Raw genomic sequence first — 15,334 nt, forward strand, 5'->3', positions numbered from 1 at the left:
ACTCTGATGTACCAAAGAAAAACAACAACTAAAATAAGTCATAAATTCAAAATCTTCAAGTTGCAACTTGTGTAATCATACTTTCTTGGCTTGTTCCATAATTTTGACATGAGCCAAATATATTATAGGGGAAGAGAAACAACCATATCTGCTATTTGAAGCTTTGGTCCACCAAACCAAGACCACTAATATAAGTATCCTAGCTAGTGGAAATATGTTAGATACCAAATAGCACTGATGGATTTGGTATAATCATCAAGTGCGCATGCAAGTCTAGCTTTGAAAAAGTACCAATAGCTGCTGATGGATTTAGCGTAATAATCATCAAGTGTTCGCAAGTAGAGTTTTCAAAAAAAAGTTGTTTGCTACAACCTTGCATATAAGTTGAGATGAGAGTGTCATCTGCATATTGGAGAGGGGAAGTCTGATTATGTTGCAGGGGGATTGGTAGAAAGAGAGCACTTAATTATCCATATTTTTTTTGTGATTACACATTACAACGCAGACAATGACAATGTACGCACAGTACTGACCCAACTGGTTTTGTGGATCTTATTAAGGATCATGCACTGGATAACGATGGATGCACGTAGCCCATGGCCCATCTGCACTGTTGCACTTGAATCCAGAACCAAATCCAATCATCCATACTCGATCTCCCTTTTGCAGTGTCATCCTGGAGGACTCAACATGCTTGTCTGACAGGCCTAGGCTGCGCTGGATCTCATCAATCACTGCACGCCCACCTGCATGGATGCAAATATGCTCGAACGCTGTGAGGAAGTTAGGCACGTACAACTTGGTCCCCGTTCTGAGAAGCTTCGTAGATACGAAGGACATTGCAAACAAAAGTTTCTCGGAGGCTGGAAGGACGAGCGGCGCAATGGTGGTGATGCTGGCTTTGAGCGTCCTGGCAGCAACGCCCATGAGATCCATGGAGAGATCCACCCCTTTGTTTCCCTTATCATCCTCTTTCTGATAGATGCACTGGTATGACTTGTCGTCTGCTGCAGCGTGTGTCCGAACGACATACTCGAGTCGAAAACGGGCCTTTGCGGGTGATGTTGAAAGCAGCACGGCAGCTCCGCCCATGCGGAACAAGCAATATGGAAGCAGCATAGCTCTCTCCACAACCGGGAATCTGGAAATTTGCTGTGCGGCGAAGCCCAAAAAAAACTCGGCAAAGGTTTTGCCGAGTGTTACACTCGGCAAATGGCACTCGGTGTATACAGAGTTAACAAACGTTTTTTTTGCCGAGTGTTTTTTATCGGGCACTCGGCAAAGACTTTGCCAAGTGCTAAAACCGACACTCGAAAAAAAAGCAACGTGACGGCGAGAAGACGTTCATGGCGCGTTTGCCGAGTGTCTAACGGCATCAGTACTCGGCAAATATGTCTTGTTTGCCGAGTGTCGACGGTACAAAAACTCGACAAACAATGGTTTTTACGAAAATAAAAAAGCCCGCTCGCGCCGTGCCTGTCCCCGACCGGCATGGTCCGCACCGGTGGCCGCTCGGTGTCCAACAAGCGCGCACCGGCGGCCACGACGACGGCCATGGAACGCACCGACGCCGCTGTGTCCTAGTGCTCCCGCTGCCGTTCCCGCCACTCTCGCCGCTCGGCTGCTCCCGGCTCCAGCCGCCCGCGCACCCGCAGCGGTCGCCGTTCCGCCGCCCGCGCCGCCACAACCTCGGCCCCCGCCGCCCGCGTCGCCCCGCCCACCCGCCCAGCGCGCCCGGCCATGGCTGCCTCCTGTTGCCCTGCCACGCCGCCCACTGCCAGCTGGTGACCCGTGCCGCGCCGCCCACCGCCGGCCGGTGTCCCGCGCCCGCCGACGCTCTCCTGCCCCTTGCCCCTTGCCTAGGGATGAAAACGGTACGGATATTTTCCGACCGTATTTGAAACCGAATCCGTTTAGAGGGGTTGAGATCTATCCGTATCCGAGTCCGGATATCCAACATCCGATACCGTATCCGTATCCGAATACTCAAATCGCATATTTATGATGTCGATATCCAATCGTATCCTATCCGACATAGTTGACACTATCCGTATTCGAATCCGAATCCAGGCAGAAATATGAAAACAAATGTAATATCGGTGATATCCGTCCGTATCCGATCCGTTTTCATCCCTACCCTTGCCCCTTGGAAGATGAGGTGAGAGGAATGGATAAGGAGAGAGGGAGAGGGAAGGGATAAGAGAGGAGGGATCTAGGAAGAGGAGGTTCGGACCAATGGGAGAGCTCGATTTTGGAGACACGGATCACTGACGTGGCAGAACGTGTTTCTTTAAGTTTATAAAGTGTTGAGTTTGCCGAGTGTGGAGCTAGGACACTCGGCAAAGATGGCTTTGCCGAGTGTCAAGGTTTGGGGCACTCGGCAAATGTATTAGTTATTTTTTCATTTCCTTGTTTTCCATAACGCGTTTTTCCTTTTTTTTTGTTCGATGTACTTTGAAAATACCTTGTCAAATTGACTCAACAATATATATATGATTTTTCTACGAATATGATTCTATTATTTTATGCAGTTACAGCTCAAATTTAATTTATATCAATTAAAATTCTATAATTGCACTTAATAAATTAAAATTATAAAATGGATCCAAAAAATTACCAAAATTTCACATGAAACAATCTATGTTCTGTATTGCCTATACAAAAAGTTTTAAAGTCAAACCCCAATTCGACCGTGACTTTGACTCTAAATCTTATCGATTCCTTCTCAACGCTACGATTCTTCTTCTGAGATGATTCAGTGTTTAAACATCGTACATGACAAATTGTGCGAAATGTTCTCAAATTTTTACCACAACCTCCACGTATGATATCATCACATCATGACAAATCTCATGATTTCAGACTTGGTTTGCGTTTTTTAGAATTTAAAAACCATTCAGCCACACGTTCGTGGTCGTGTTTCCTGAACAAGATGTTCGAAATTTCTTTTTATTTCCTGGGTAAGGCCTCACACTGGACTCAATAACATGAATACCATTTTTGTACTCATTTTATTCTATTATTTGAATAACTTGCAATTCAAATTTGACTTGATTCAAAAAATTGCTTGAAATGTAATAATTAAATATAGTAGACAGATCTAGAAATATACCAAATTTTAACATGGAGTACCACATATTCTATGTGGAGTGTAGAAAAAGTTTCAAGGTTATAAGAGGAAAAAAACTTATTTCTTTGCTGAGTGCCAAAAAAACACTCAGCAAACTTACTTCTTTGCTGAGTGCAAAAAAAAAAACACTCAGCAAACTTACTTCTTTGCTGAGTGTTTTTTTGCAGCACTCGGCAAAGAGTTTGTTTGCCGAGTGCAATTATTTTGCTGAGTGTTTTTTTCGTAGCACTTGGAAAAAAAACTTGTTTGCCGAGTGCCCGAGAAAATGCACTCGACAAATATTTTTGTCAAGTGCTCGAGAAAATGCACTCGACAAATATAACAACATTTGGCAAAGAGTCGGTTTCCGATAGTGCTCGTTTCCAAAATAATAGCTGGGTGTGAGAGTTTCTGTTGATACGACCAACGGCCGTGCCCCTCGCGGCATGGCTTGCAGAAGGTTCTTGGCGAGGTCTACGGAGGCTAAACCCGCGCTGCACCCCATTCCAGATAGATGGAAGTTGCGGATGTCACTACACATCTTGTACTTGTTCATGATCATGTCGGGGAAACCTGGCGTCGGACAAAATCCACTGCAGTTTACGACAAGAATGTCAATGGTGAGAGGAGAAATGCTCGTTTTGGCAAATAGATCGTCAATGGCTGAGAAGACGACGAGCTGAGCTTCCTCGCGAGCAGCCTCCAACGTGCAGTACTTGTAGGGTTTAGGACCTGTTTGGAGCGGCTCCGGCTCCTGCTACTGTAGCATCACTGTAGAGGAGCCGCCGGAGCACCCAATTGAAGGCTTCTTTGGCTCCTCCTGCCGGAGCCGGAGCCGTTTTTCGCTGCTACAGTAACATACAGTGTTGCGCAGTGCAATGGGAGCCGGAGCCGCTGGGCAAGGAGCCCTGCCAAACAGGTTATTAGTGTACTGGCCCACTGTAGAAAGGCATGTCTCCTCTCCAAGGCCTGATCGCTCGAGTAGGCGTGTCAGGAAACGGAAGCTACGCTCACTGAAATGGCTGAGTGTCTGTCTGGTTCCCTTCCATTTTGTAAAATTTTTCAAGATTTTCCGTCACATCGAATATTTGGACGCATGCATAAAGTATTAAATATAAATAAAAAATAAAACTAATTACACAGTTTAGATGAAATTCACGAGACGAATCTTTTAAGCCTAATTAGACTATGATTGGACACTAATTGTCAAATAACAACGAAAATGCGACAGTACAATTTCGCCAAAAAATTCGCCAACTAAACCAGACCTAACTTGCCGGACATGCTCAACAAAAGCGGCATAGGAAACACGGTAGTTATATGTGGGGTGGAAGCAAGCATAGTCGACGAGGTACACCATGCGTGTTGGATATATTATGGACTTGGCCCGTATAATATTTAATAAATAAAATAAAACTTTATGATACGTAACATTAAGTGTTGTATGGTTTAATTTTATATGAGATTTTGACTAAACGTTTACTCAACTTATTTGATTGGAAATTATCCATCTTAATTGAGAAGCTGAGAACAGGACAAAAGAGTGCCACACGCGCGCTACTGCCGGCCGGACCATGGGCCCGGGCCGAGGCCGTGGCGAGGCAAACGGCGAGCGGGCGGGCGTGGCCAGGTTTTGCCACTTAATCCACATAATCATGGGAGTTTCTCTCCTTCATGGTGGAGGCGAACTGATTGCGCCAATTACCGTCTCTTCGTGTCTCCGTCTCCTGGGATCCTCCGCTGCCTTTCTCCCTCTCCGTCGTAGCCATAAATCACAAGTCCTCCTTCAGTCCAGAACTTCCGCTTCGCTTCGCTTCCGAGAGACCACATCTCAGCCACCCTTTGGGTTTCCCGTCCTGTATCTCTGCGCGCACGGAGTAGTGGGAGAGCAGGTGCCTCTGGAACGCTCGTCCGTCTGACAACCTTGCATGGGGTGTGTGACGATTAGGTTTTTAGAGAGTGATTCCGCGACTGCTCGTCCGACGTCTTCTTCCTGGTGATCGATCGCGGAACCCGTCTTCTTCCTGGTGACCGTTCGTGGGATTACACTACGAACACCTTCCTGCATCGACTGTGGTCTACGACTTCGAGCGATGAACTATGTCGACTAGTGCGAATGGAGCCTCCGATGCCCTCGGCATGGGAGCCTCCACTGGGTACAATCTTAACTCTGTGATTACCACACTTTGCGTTTTTACTGTATCGATCTGTATGTCATACTTGCATGCTGTAGCGTTTGTTAGTGATATACACATGCACATATATGTGGTCACAAACTTGCTGATGTTTTATTTCTAGATTAAATTGACCATGAAAATACCTAATTATCTAACAATCTAAAAACCTAATGTTAGGTAATTTTCTGTCAGTGGTTTTGCTGTTGCTTTAAAGCCGAAGAATTTTGATGGCAAGAATTTTATGATATGGCGTGCTATGAATTTTATGATATGGCATGATGAGGACATCACTTCTTCAGAGGTACCCGCTGATCCTCCAACCGTCATGCAAGGTCCAATGACCCGGGCTCGAAAGCAACAACTCAATTTAGAGGTGAGCTCGTTCTTAAGCGATATTTTTCATACTTTTGAGAATAGACTACTACCTAATGATGTTATCTTGCTTAGGAATATTGGAGAGGGTCATGAAGGACTTAGAGGAAGTGGTGGAGGTGATGATGACCAGCAAGGACGTCCAACACAAGTCGGAGGCCCAGTCCAACAAGAATTCGAGTCTGCCTCGGCCTCCAGGACCAGTCTGCCTTAAACTGGTCACCCAGGACGCATCCGGACTCCGTTTTCGATGATCCACATATGGATGGAAAGATAATTTGATAAGGATGCCAATCCAAGTGGTTTCATGTCAAAAGATCTTCGGAATCAATGGTAATCGTCGAAACAAGTCAGTGTCTAGAATCTGCCAGGGTGCTGCGACACCTTCTTTTGGTCCGTTGGACCGTGTATCGTGTTTGGTCCCATTAGGGGGCGCGTCCAGGGTAGGCGACGACCCTAAGACCTTTTATAATCATATGCCACCGCCGTCATTAGGTTTTCGAGTTTTACTTAGATTATTCTGTCAAGAACAGTTTTGCCGTTCATCGGTTTGTGAGACCCCAACTTCGTGAGATAATCATTCATCTGCAATTTGGTTGCGTTCTTTCTTATTCTTGCTTGTGTTCTTCGTTGCGCAAGCAGGGATTAGCCTTCTTGGCGAGGTCAACCTGGTCCGTTACTTGGTTGATAACCAGAGGAGCTGTGGTGCTAAGATTGCAGGGTTCGATCTTTCGATCTGAAGCCGGATCGGTGTGTCATTCTCTGCCACAACGATAGTTACCATCACCTGACGAAAGATCGGGATCCCCATTCCCATTATGGCGTACTTATGAGATGGTGTTGTGGTTGACTGCTATGAATTGCTATCACGCCGCACAGGGGAAGCCTGAACAATTTATTCATGAGGAGGAGCAAAAGTCCTTGGCTGCCGATAACCTGTTTCAAGGCGCTGTGATTAGTGCACTTCATCCTAAGTATGAGAAAACTACATATCTTGCACATCAGACAAAGAGTTATGGAATATTCTTGAGGCAAAGTTTGGAGTTTCTGATGCTAGTTGTGAGTTGTACCTTATGGAGCAGCTATATGACTATAAAATGGTTGAAAACCATTCTGTAGTGGAACAGGCTCATGAGATATAGACGCTAGCAAAGGAACTAGAACATTTTCCATATCTGTTACCCGACAAGTTTGTGCCCGGCGGTATAATCGCTAAGCTGCCACCTTCTTGGAGGGATTTTGCTACTTCTCTAAAACACAAGAGACAAGAGTTTAGCATGGCTAAGCTTATTGGATCTCTTGATGTTAAGGAGAGGGCGAGAGCAAAAGACAACCGTGGAAAAGAAGTTAAGTCTTCCGCTGCCAATATTGTGCAGAAGAAAAACTTATTTGCATCCCGTAATAAAAAGAAGAAGAACATACAAGAGAACAACAATACAAAGCCTAAGCAAACTGTTCAGTTTAAAAAGAAAAACAACAAGAAAGGTAGAGGCTACTTTGTTTGTGGGAGTGATGAGCATTGGGCAAGTGCGTTCCTAGACCGCAAATATAAGCAAGAAAAGAAATCAGCAAACGTGGTGATTATCAAAACTAGAGGAAGAACATCTGGGTATGGTAATTCTTTACCTTTTGTTCTTTTAGTTTGTCTTTTACCTGAGTGGTGGATGGATAGTGGTGCTAATATTCATGTGTGTGCTGATGTTTTTTGTTTACTTCCTATCAGGCCGGCAGGACTGGAGCCTTGCTGATGGGAAATGATTCACATGCACGTGTTTTTTGTGCTGGTACGGTCGTTCTGAAGTTTACTTCGGGAAAGACGGTGTTATTAAAGAACGTGCAGCATGTCCCCTTCATCAAGAAGAATCTTGTTAGCGGTTCTCAAATGTGTCGCGATGGCTTTAAAATTATGCTTGAGTCCAATAAGTGTGTTGTGTCGAGACACGGAACATTTGTTTGAAAAGGTTATGATTGCGGAGGCTTGTTCTGCTTATCCTTGCTTGATGATGTGTGTAATAAAGTAGTGAACAATGTTAATGTTTTGGATGAGTCGAATATATGGCATTCACGACTTTGTCACATTAATTTTGGCTGTCTCACGTGGCTTGCAAATCTGAATTTAATCCCAAAATTTAACTTAGTCAAAAAATCTAAGTGCCAGGTGTGTGTGCAATCGAAGCAACTGCGCGAGCCTCACAAGGCTGCTGAGGCGAGGAACTTGGCACCATTAGAACTCATTCATTCTGATTTATGCGAAATGAATGGCGAATTGACAAAAGGCGGTAAACGATACTTCATGATATTTATAGATGATTGTACTAGATTTTGTTACGTGTATTTATTGAAAACTAAAGATGAAGCGTTGCATTATTTTAAAGTCTATAAAGCTGAGGTAGAAAATATTTTAAAGTCTATAAAGCTGAGGTAGAAAATCAACTTGAGAAGAAAATCAAACGTTTACGGTCCGATCGCGGGGGAGAATATTTTTCAAATGAATTTTCTGAGTTTTGCGCGGTGCATGGAATTATTCATGAGAGGACGCCACCATACTCACCACAGTCCAATGGGATTGCAAAGAGAAAGAATTGCACTCTAACTGATTTTGGTTAATGCCATGTTAGAGACTGCGGAACTATCTAAGGAATGGTGGGGTGAGGCTATATTGACAGCGTGTCATGTCCTAAATAGAGTGCCCACAAAGAACAAAGAAATTACACCATTCGAGGAATAGGAGAAGAAGAGATTAAATCTCTCTTACGTACGAACCTAGGGTTGTTTGGCAAAGGTGAATGTGCCAATAAACAAAAAACGAAAGCTTGGATCAAAGACTGTTGATTGTGTTTTCCTTGGTAATGCTATTCACAGCGTGGGTTATAGATTTTTAATTATAAATTCTAGTGTTCCTGAGATGGCTGTTGATACAATCATGGAATCTAGAGATGCTACATTATTTAGAATGAATTTCCCATGAAAAATGCACCGAGCACGACTGGTCACGAATTTATAATTCCCCATGAGCATGAAAATTTTACTCCGATAGAACAAATTGAGGAACCCTATATACAAAATCCTGAGGAGGATGACACTATAGTCACTAGAAAAAGTAAGAGACAGAGGACTGCAAAATCTTTTGGAGATGACTATATTATGTACCTTGTGGATGACACACCAACGACCATTGAAGATGCATATTTCTCTCCTGATGCTAACTTATGGAAGGAAGCAGTACAGAGTGAGATGGACTCTATTATATCTAATGGAACTTGAGAAATAGTTGATTGTCCCTATGGGTGCAAATGGGTGTTCAGGAAAAAGCTTAGGCCTAATGGTACTATCGAGAGGTACAAGGCAAGACTTGTGGCCAAGAGTTATACTCAAAAGGAAGGTGATGATTTCTTTGATACTTATTCACCGGTTGCCCGATTGACTACAATTTGAGTTTTGTTTTCCCTGGCAGCCTCCTATGGTCTTATCGTTCATCAAATGGATGTTAAGACAACTTTCCTAAATGGAGAATTAGAGGAGGAGATCTATATGGACCAGTCGGATGGGTTTGTAGCAAATGGTGAAGAAAGCAAGGTGTGTAAATTATTAAAGTCATTATATGGCCAAAAACAAGCTCCTAAGTTGTGGCATGAGAAGTTCGACAGAACTCTAACATCTGCTGGCTTTGTTGTGAATGAAGCTGACAAATGTGTGTACTATCGGTATAGTGGGGGTGAAGGAGTTATTTTGTGCTTATATGTTGATGACATATTGATCTTTGGATCCAGCCTCAAAGTGATTGAGGAGGTGAAGGAATTTTTATCTAATAATTTTGAAATGAAAGATTTGGGAGAGGTTGATGTTATTCTTAATATCAAGCTTCTAAGAGAAGGTGATGGTGGGGTAACTCTGTTACAATCCCACTATGTGGAAAATGTGCTGAGTCGCTTTGGGTTTAGTGACTGTGAACCTGCTCGTACACCTTATGACCCGAGTGTGTTATTGAGGAAAAATCAAAGAATAGCAAGGGATCAATTGAGATATTCCCAGATCATTGGTTCGCTCATGTTTCTTGCTAGTGCAACAAGCCAAACATCTCATTTGCTGTGTGCAAGCTGAGCCGATTTGTGTTAAAACCTAGGAGATGATCATTGGCGTGCTCTTGAGAGAGTGATGCGCTATCTAAAAGGCACTATGAGCTATGGTATTCGTTATACCGGACATCCGAAGGTGCTGGAAGGCTATTGTGATGCCAACTAGATCTCTGATGCTGATGAGCTTTATGCCATAAGTGGATATGTGTTTTCGCTTGGAGGTGGTGCTGTTTCCTAAAAGTCTTACAAGCAGACTATCTTAACGAAGTCTATAATGGAAGCAGAACTCACAGCATTAGACACCACTGGCTCTGAGGCCGAGTGGCTTCGTGATCTCCTTATGGATTTACCGGTTGTTGAAAAACTCATACCGGCTATTTCTATGAACTGCGATAACCAGACTGTGATTACGAAGGTTAACAGTTCTAAGGATAACATGAAGTCCACAAGGCATGTTAAGAGACGACTAAAATCTGTCAAAAAATTGAGAAACTCTGGAGTAATAGCGTTGGACTATGTTCACACGTCTAACAATCTGGCAGATCAATTCACTAAGAGTCTGTCACGCAATGTGATAGAAAGTGCAATGAGAGAGATGGGTTTGAGACCTAAATGAAATTTACTATAGTGGTAACCTGTTCTATGTGATCGGAGATCCCGTAAAGTAGGATGGTGAAACAAGCTAGTAGTAAATTGTGAGGAAAGATCCTTAGTAACACTCATTTCTGATGCATATCTTTGCTTTCTGTAAGGCAGGTTGGTTTTTACCTTAATGTGTTTCAAGTGGCTTGCTAAAGCAAAGATATTGTCCTACATAATATCTTTTGAGGAACACACCTATATGAGTCAGACTGCTGGTCACAGTCTATGAGATTTAGGTGATCTCTAAATATTCATGAAAGGCACTGGAGTATGACTTATATGCTCCAAATAGAGGGGATATCTTTTGCAGCCTAGTATCAGCTAAGGACTTTAGTGATATTCACCTCACATAAAACTATAAATTCAAGGCTTAGTCCATTGTTCAGTTGTGACTGAGTGAAACTATTGCTCTAAATGGATGTTCAACTTAATAGTCTCTATCGAAACACTTGTATATAAAAGAAATGTGGTTCTAAGACTACTTTGTTATAAACCCTAGAGTTTGGTGGGGATTGTTGGATATATTATGGGCTTGGCCCGTATAATATTTAATAAATCAAATAAAACTCTATGATATGTAACATTAAGCGTTGTATGGTTTAATACCGTATGGGATTTTGACTGAACATTTACTCAGCTTATTTGGTTGGAAATTATCCATCTTAATTGAGAAGCTGAGAGAAGGACAAAGGAGTGCCACGCGCGTGCCGCCGCCGCTGGCCGGGCCAAGGCCGAGGCCGTGGCCGTGGGCTCGAGGCGAGGCAGGCGGCGAGCGGGCGGGCGTGGCCAGGTTTTGCCACTTAATCTACATAATCACGGGAGTTTCTCTCCTTTATGGTGGAGGTGAATTGATTGCGCCAGTTATCATCTCTTCGTGTCTCCATCTCATGGGATCCTCCGCTGCGCTTCTCCCTCTCCGTCACAGCCATAAATCTCAAGTCCTCCGTCAGTCCAGATCTTCCGCTTCGCTTCGCTTCTGAGAGACCACATCTCAGCCGCCGTTTGGGTTTCCCCGTCCCGTAACTCTGCGCGCACGGAGTAGCGGGAGAGCAGGGTGCCTCCGGAACCCTCGTCCGCCTGCGAACCTTGCACGGGGTGTTCGGCGATTAGGTTTTTGGGGAGCGATTCCACGACTGCTCGTCCGACGTCTTCTTCCTGGTGATCGATCACGGAACCCGTCTTCTTCCTGGTGACCGTTCGTGGGACTGCACTGCGAATACCTTCCTGCATCGACTATGGTCCATGACTTCGAGCAACGCACTATGTCGACTAGTGCGAATGGAGCCTCTGATGCCCTCGGCATCGGACCGTCCGCTGGGTACAATCTTAACTCTGTGATTAGCGCACTTTGCGTTCTTATTGTATCGATCTATATGTCATACTTGCATGCTGTAGCGTTTGTTAGTGATATACACATGCACATATATGTCGTCACAAGCCTACTGATGTTTTATTTCTGGATTAAATTGACCATGAAAATGTCTAATTATCTAATAATGCATGGGCGCTGCATGTAATATACGATCACTGCGATAGCCAAGAACAACAAAATTGACAAGATCTGTGGATGACTCAAGGATTGAATTCGATCTGTGGATTCGTTAGGCTCGAGTCTTGCCATCGCAATTTGCTGCGGCAATGGTGAGTGGCACAGCGACTATCAGGAGGAAATTGTCTACAATCTTCTCGTAGACGATTTTGAGGCACATATGAATCGATGGACTCATGCTGCAGCTTGTAGATGGAGCAATGTGAGGGAGGTGAGAATGGAGAAGACTGGCCAGAGTGCGAGAGAGTTTAAAACGGCAAAACAGATGTGACACTGTTTATCAAAGTGGACACCAACACTGATCAATTTGCTCTTACTTGCCAACCATACTTAAGGATTATTTTCCGTACTGTTTCTTTTCCTTGTCATGTTTTTTTTTTTTTTTTTTTTTTGGGAAAACTTTTGCTTGTCATGTTGATAGACTGGTAGTGTGCTAGCATTAACTGTTGTTCCATAGTAATGTCCACAGTTCACTGTGCGTAATTCACGTGCCTGCATTAATTAAATTATGGTTGGAGGCAGATAAGTTGATAGATGGTCATTATAAATCGCGTAGTGTCACTAGTGTGTTACCAATCAGTTACTATGTTGCGAACTGCTAATACTATTATTTATGGAGGCTGCCGATGAATATGGCTCTGACATGCATGATCGAGATAAAGCAAAGACGGCACGCTAAAATCCTTCCCCTAAATCGAAACTATATGGTGTCATTTTAATTTGTCGCCTACGCATGGGCGGGAATGCCACACACAGCTTGCGTGGTAATGTCTGCCCCAATCACAATCCATGTCCCTCCTTTATGTTTGTTTCATTTTCTGTTTCATTCTCCCTTCATTCCGTTTTTTTTTCTATTTTTTTTTATTTTTATCCTTGGAACATATTTCTCACAGCTCTGTGATTCTTTATATTTCACAATTTTGTATCGTGTTTGTATTTCTTATAATAATCCATCTAAACAAACTAATAAAGATCTTCTAGTGGTCCTGCTTAATTGTGTTTCCCCATATAGCAGACTCAATTATAATCATCATACCATGTGGATTTTTTCGATTCTCGAATTTTCTAGTTTCAAAGTTGTGAAGCCGGCGTCAGCATAAGCAGAAATAATAATCAAATTGTTTGGTGGGAGGCTCCGTAATACATATGTTTTGTCAGAGTCCCCCTTGGTTATATGCATACACTTTGGGGGGCCTTAACCTATGTAATAATGTCAAAGTCAAGTATTGTGATCCACTCCACTCAAAATCAAAGGATCAAAATAATTGCTCCCTTGTACTACTAATGCCTTGCTCTTTTGGTACTTGATTCCAATGGGGAAGAATTTGTGAACCAAATCAAGCCCATAAAACAGTAAATACCAAAAGCACCAAAAATAATATATTTTCATTTTTTTTCTGATGATTACAAGTAAGATGAAGGAGATTGGTTCTAGAAAGGGAGAAGTGGATTATGGAGCAAGGGGAAGCTTATGTCTATAATGTCACATAAAGGGGGACAAATATAATTGGTAAGAGCAAGGTAAGGTAGTTCAAATTGGTATTTTTTTGCATTTCAATTAGTATCATATGATATTGCTCATATGTAGATTGCATCGAAGTAAGTAGGTAGTCTCAATTTGGTATTATTTATTGCTTTTTTTAGTTGTGTTGTCATCAAATCACCAAAAAGAAGGCGATCGTGAGAAAAATGGCACGCACCTACCTAGGGCCATTTAGTGATTCAGTAACAACATGATCCATTGGACTAATGTTCTTTGCTAGTATACAGGGTTTTAGTCCTCTGGATCCAAGGATGGATTTCGACAATGCTACAGTGGTAATCATGTGATCAACATCCTAAGCAAAGGTCAAGGAGATACTTTGAATACCCTAGAAAACAAGCAAGAAGTCCAAGACATCAAGTAGAAGAAGCCCACACTTAAAGACACAAAGAAATGAAGATTAGAGTGCATTGAACTATAGTTACAGAGAGGGTGTTGGAGACACAGTGGAGGTGATACATTCACCAAAACTCTCTAATAGTGCACCAAAGCTTAGGCTCTCCAAAGGTTTGCTAACAACTAGTCTACATGGCCAGTACTGCAACTCTCCGATAGGGGTCACTGGAGCTCTCCAGTGCTCACTGCTTTTGTGCAGTCCAAAGCTAATGGCTGCCCCCCCAACTGGCCAAATGAAGTGTATTGTATCTAAGGGAAGTTGCTAATGAGTTGAGGCTCATCAATTAGTGCTCTAGTCACCAAAAGTGCTTAAGGACATATTACGCAATTAGCAAGAGTGCTTTGCAAAGTGCTTAGTCCAGTTAGAGGTCAGTTTAGTGCTTTCTCTATATTTATTCCTAATGTTTAGTGAGGTTTGCATACCTCCATGCTATCAATGCTTGCGCACACCAAGAGATTGTACACTAGTGGTCGTCAAGTTGGTCACACCATGATCTCCTTCGGTAGCATTGATGAAAAACTTGTTTGATAAGTTTTGAAATAGATCTAATCCCACCTCAATATCGTCATAATAAGGTATTGATGTTTCTATCAGATGCTACAATGTCATCATGGCTTGTTAATCAGCCCTGGGACACTTGCCCAAGTAGGTTGGGAGCATGCAACAACCATGTGCAGAACAGCCCAAGGATGCCCAAGGACATCCTCCTCCTTGGAAACCACCTTAGAAGACCAGCATGGGCATCTAAGATAAGTTGGAGGCCCAATCCATATCAAGTTCGAGTCCATCTCGGACTGTAGGAGTAGCGTGCACTAAAACGGATGTCTTGATCACATACGGACTCCAATTTAGATGTACTACCTTTGCATGTAAAGCTAAGAAGATAAGATTTCCATTGGCACTGGTCCAACATCAAATTTCCTTCAGAATCATCAAAACAAGTGAACATCCTTACATCACCGTCTTTATGTCTTTAGGGACACGAATAGGGGTCCTTGGCCGTCCCTTAGACTATTTATTCAGTACCTACTACCCAAGTTAGGGTTTGGGTTTTTTAGATTAATCTATCATTGAATAGTTGTAGTTTATCTGTTTGTGAGACTCAAACTTCATTCAGATTAGATTCTTTCAAGTTCTTGGTTGTATTCTTCGATTCGTGGGCAGAGATTAGCCTTCTCAATGAGGTCAACATGGTAGAGTGAGATGCTTCATAACTAGAGGAGATGTGGTGGTAAGGTTGCAGGGTTTGGGTCTTTGGATATGAAGCTAGATTGGTACATTGCATCTCCATCAAATCGATAGTTACTTCCACCTGACAAAAAATCGGGATCCCCTTTTCCATCATGGGACGCCCTACATTAGTGGATAATAATGTTTCTCTACGCGCAATGTGTTTGGGCTAAAGGGGTGCTGATGTTGCTAAAGGTTGATTGCTATAAGAGCTCATCTCACAAAGCAAGGAAAGCTAC

At 43.0% G+C, this 15,334-nt stretch overlaps 1 pseudogene; it reads right to left on the bottom strand.

Annotated features, from left to right (window-relative positions):
• Positions 1–555: 555 nt before the first annotated feature.
• Positions 556–12,103, bottom strand: LOC136519787 (3-ketoacyl-CoA synthase 6-like; annotated as a pseudogene).
• Positions 12,104–15,334: the final 3,231 nt, after the last annotated feature.

Source organism: Miscanthus floridulus, chromosome 18, assembly GCF_019320115.1.
Source record: "Miscanthus floridulus cultivar M001 chromosome 18, ASM1932011v1, whole genome shotgun sequence".
Classification (NCBI taxonomy): Eukaryota; Viridiplantae; Streptophyta; class Magnoliopsida; order Poales; family Poaceae; genus Miscanthus; species Miscanthus floridulus.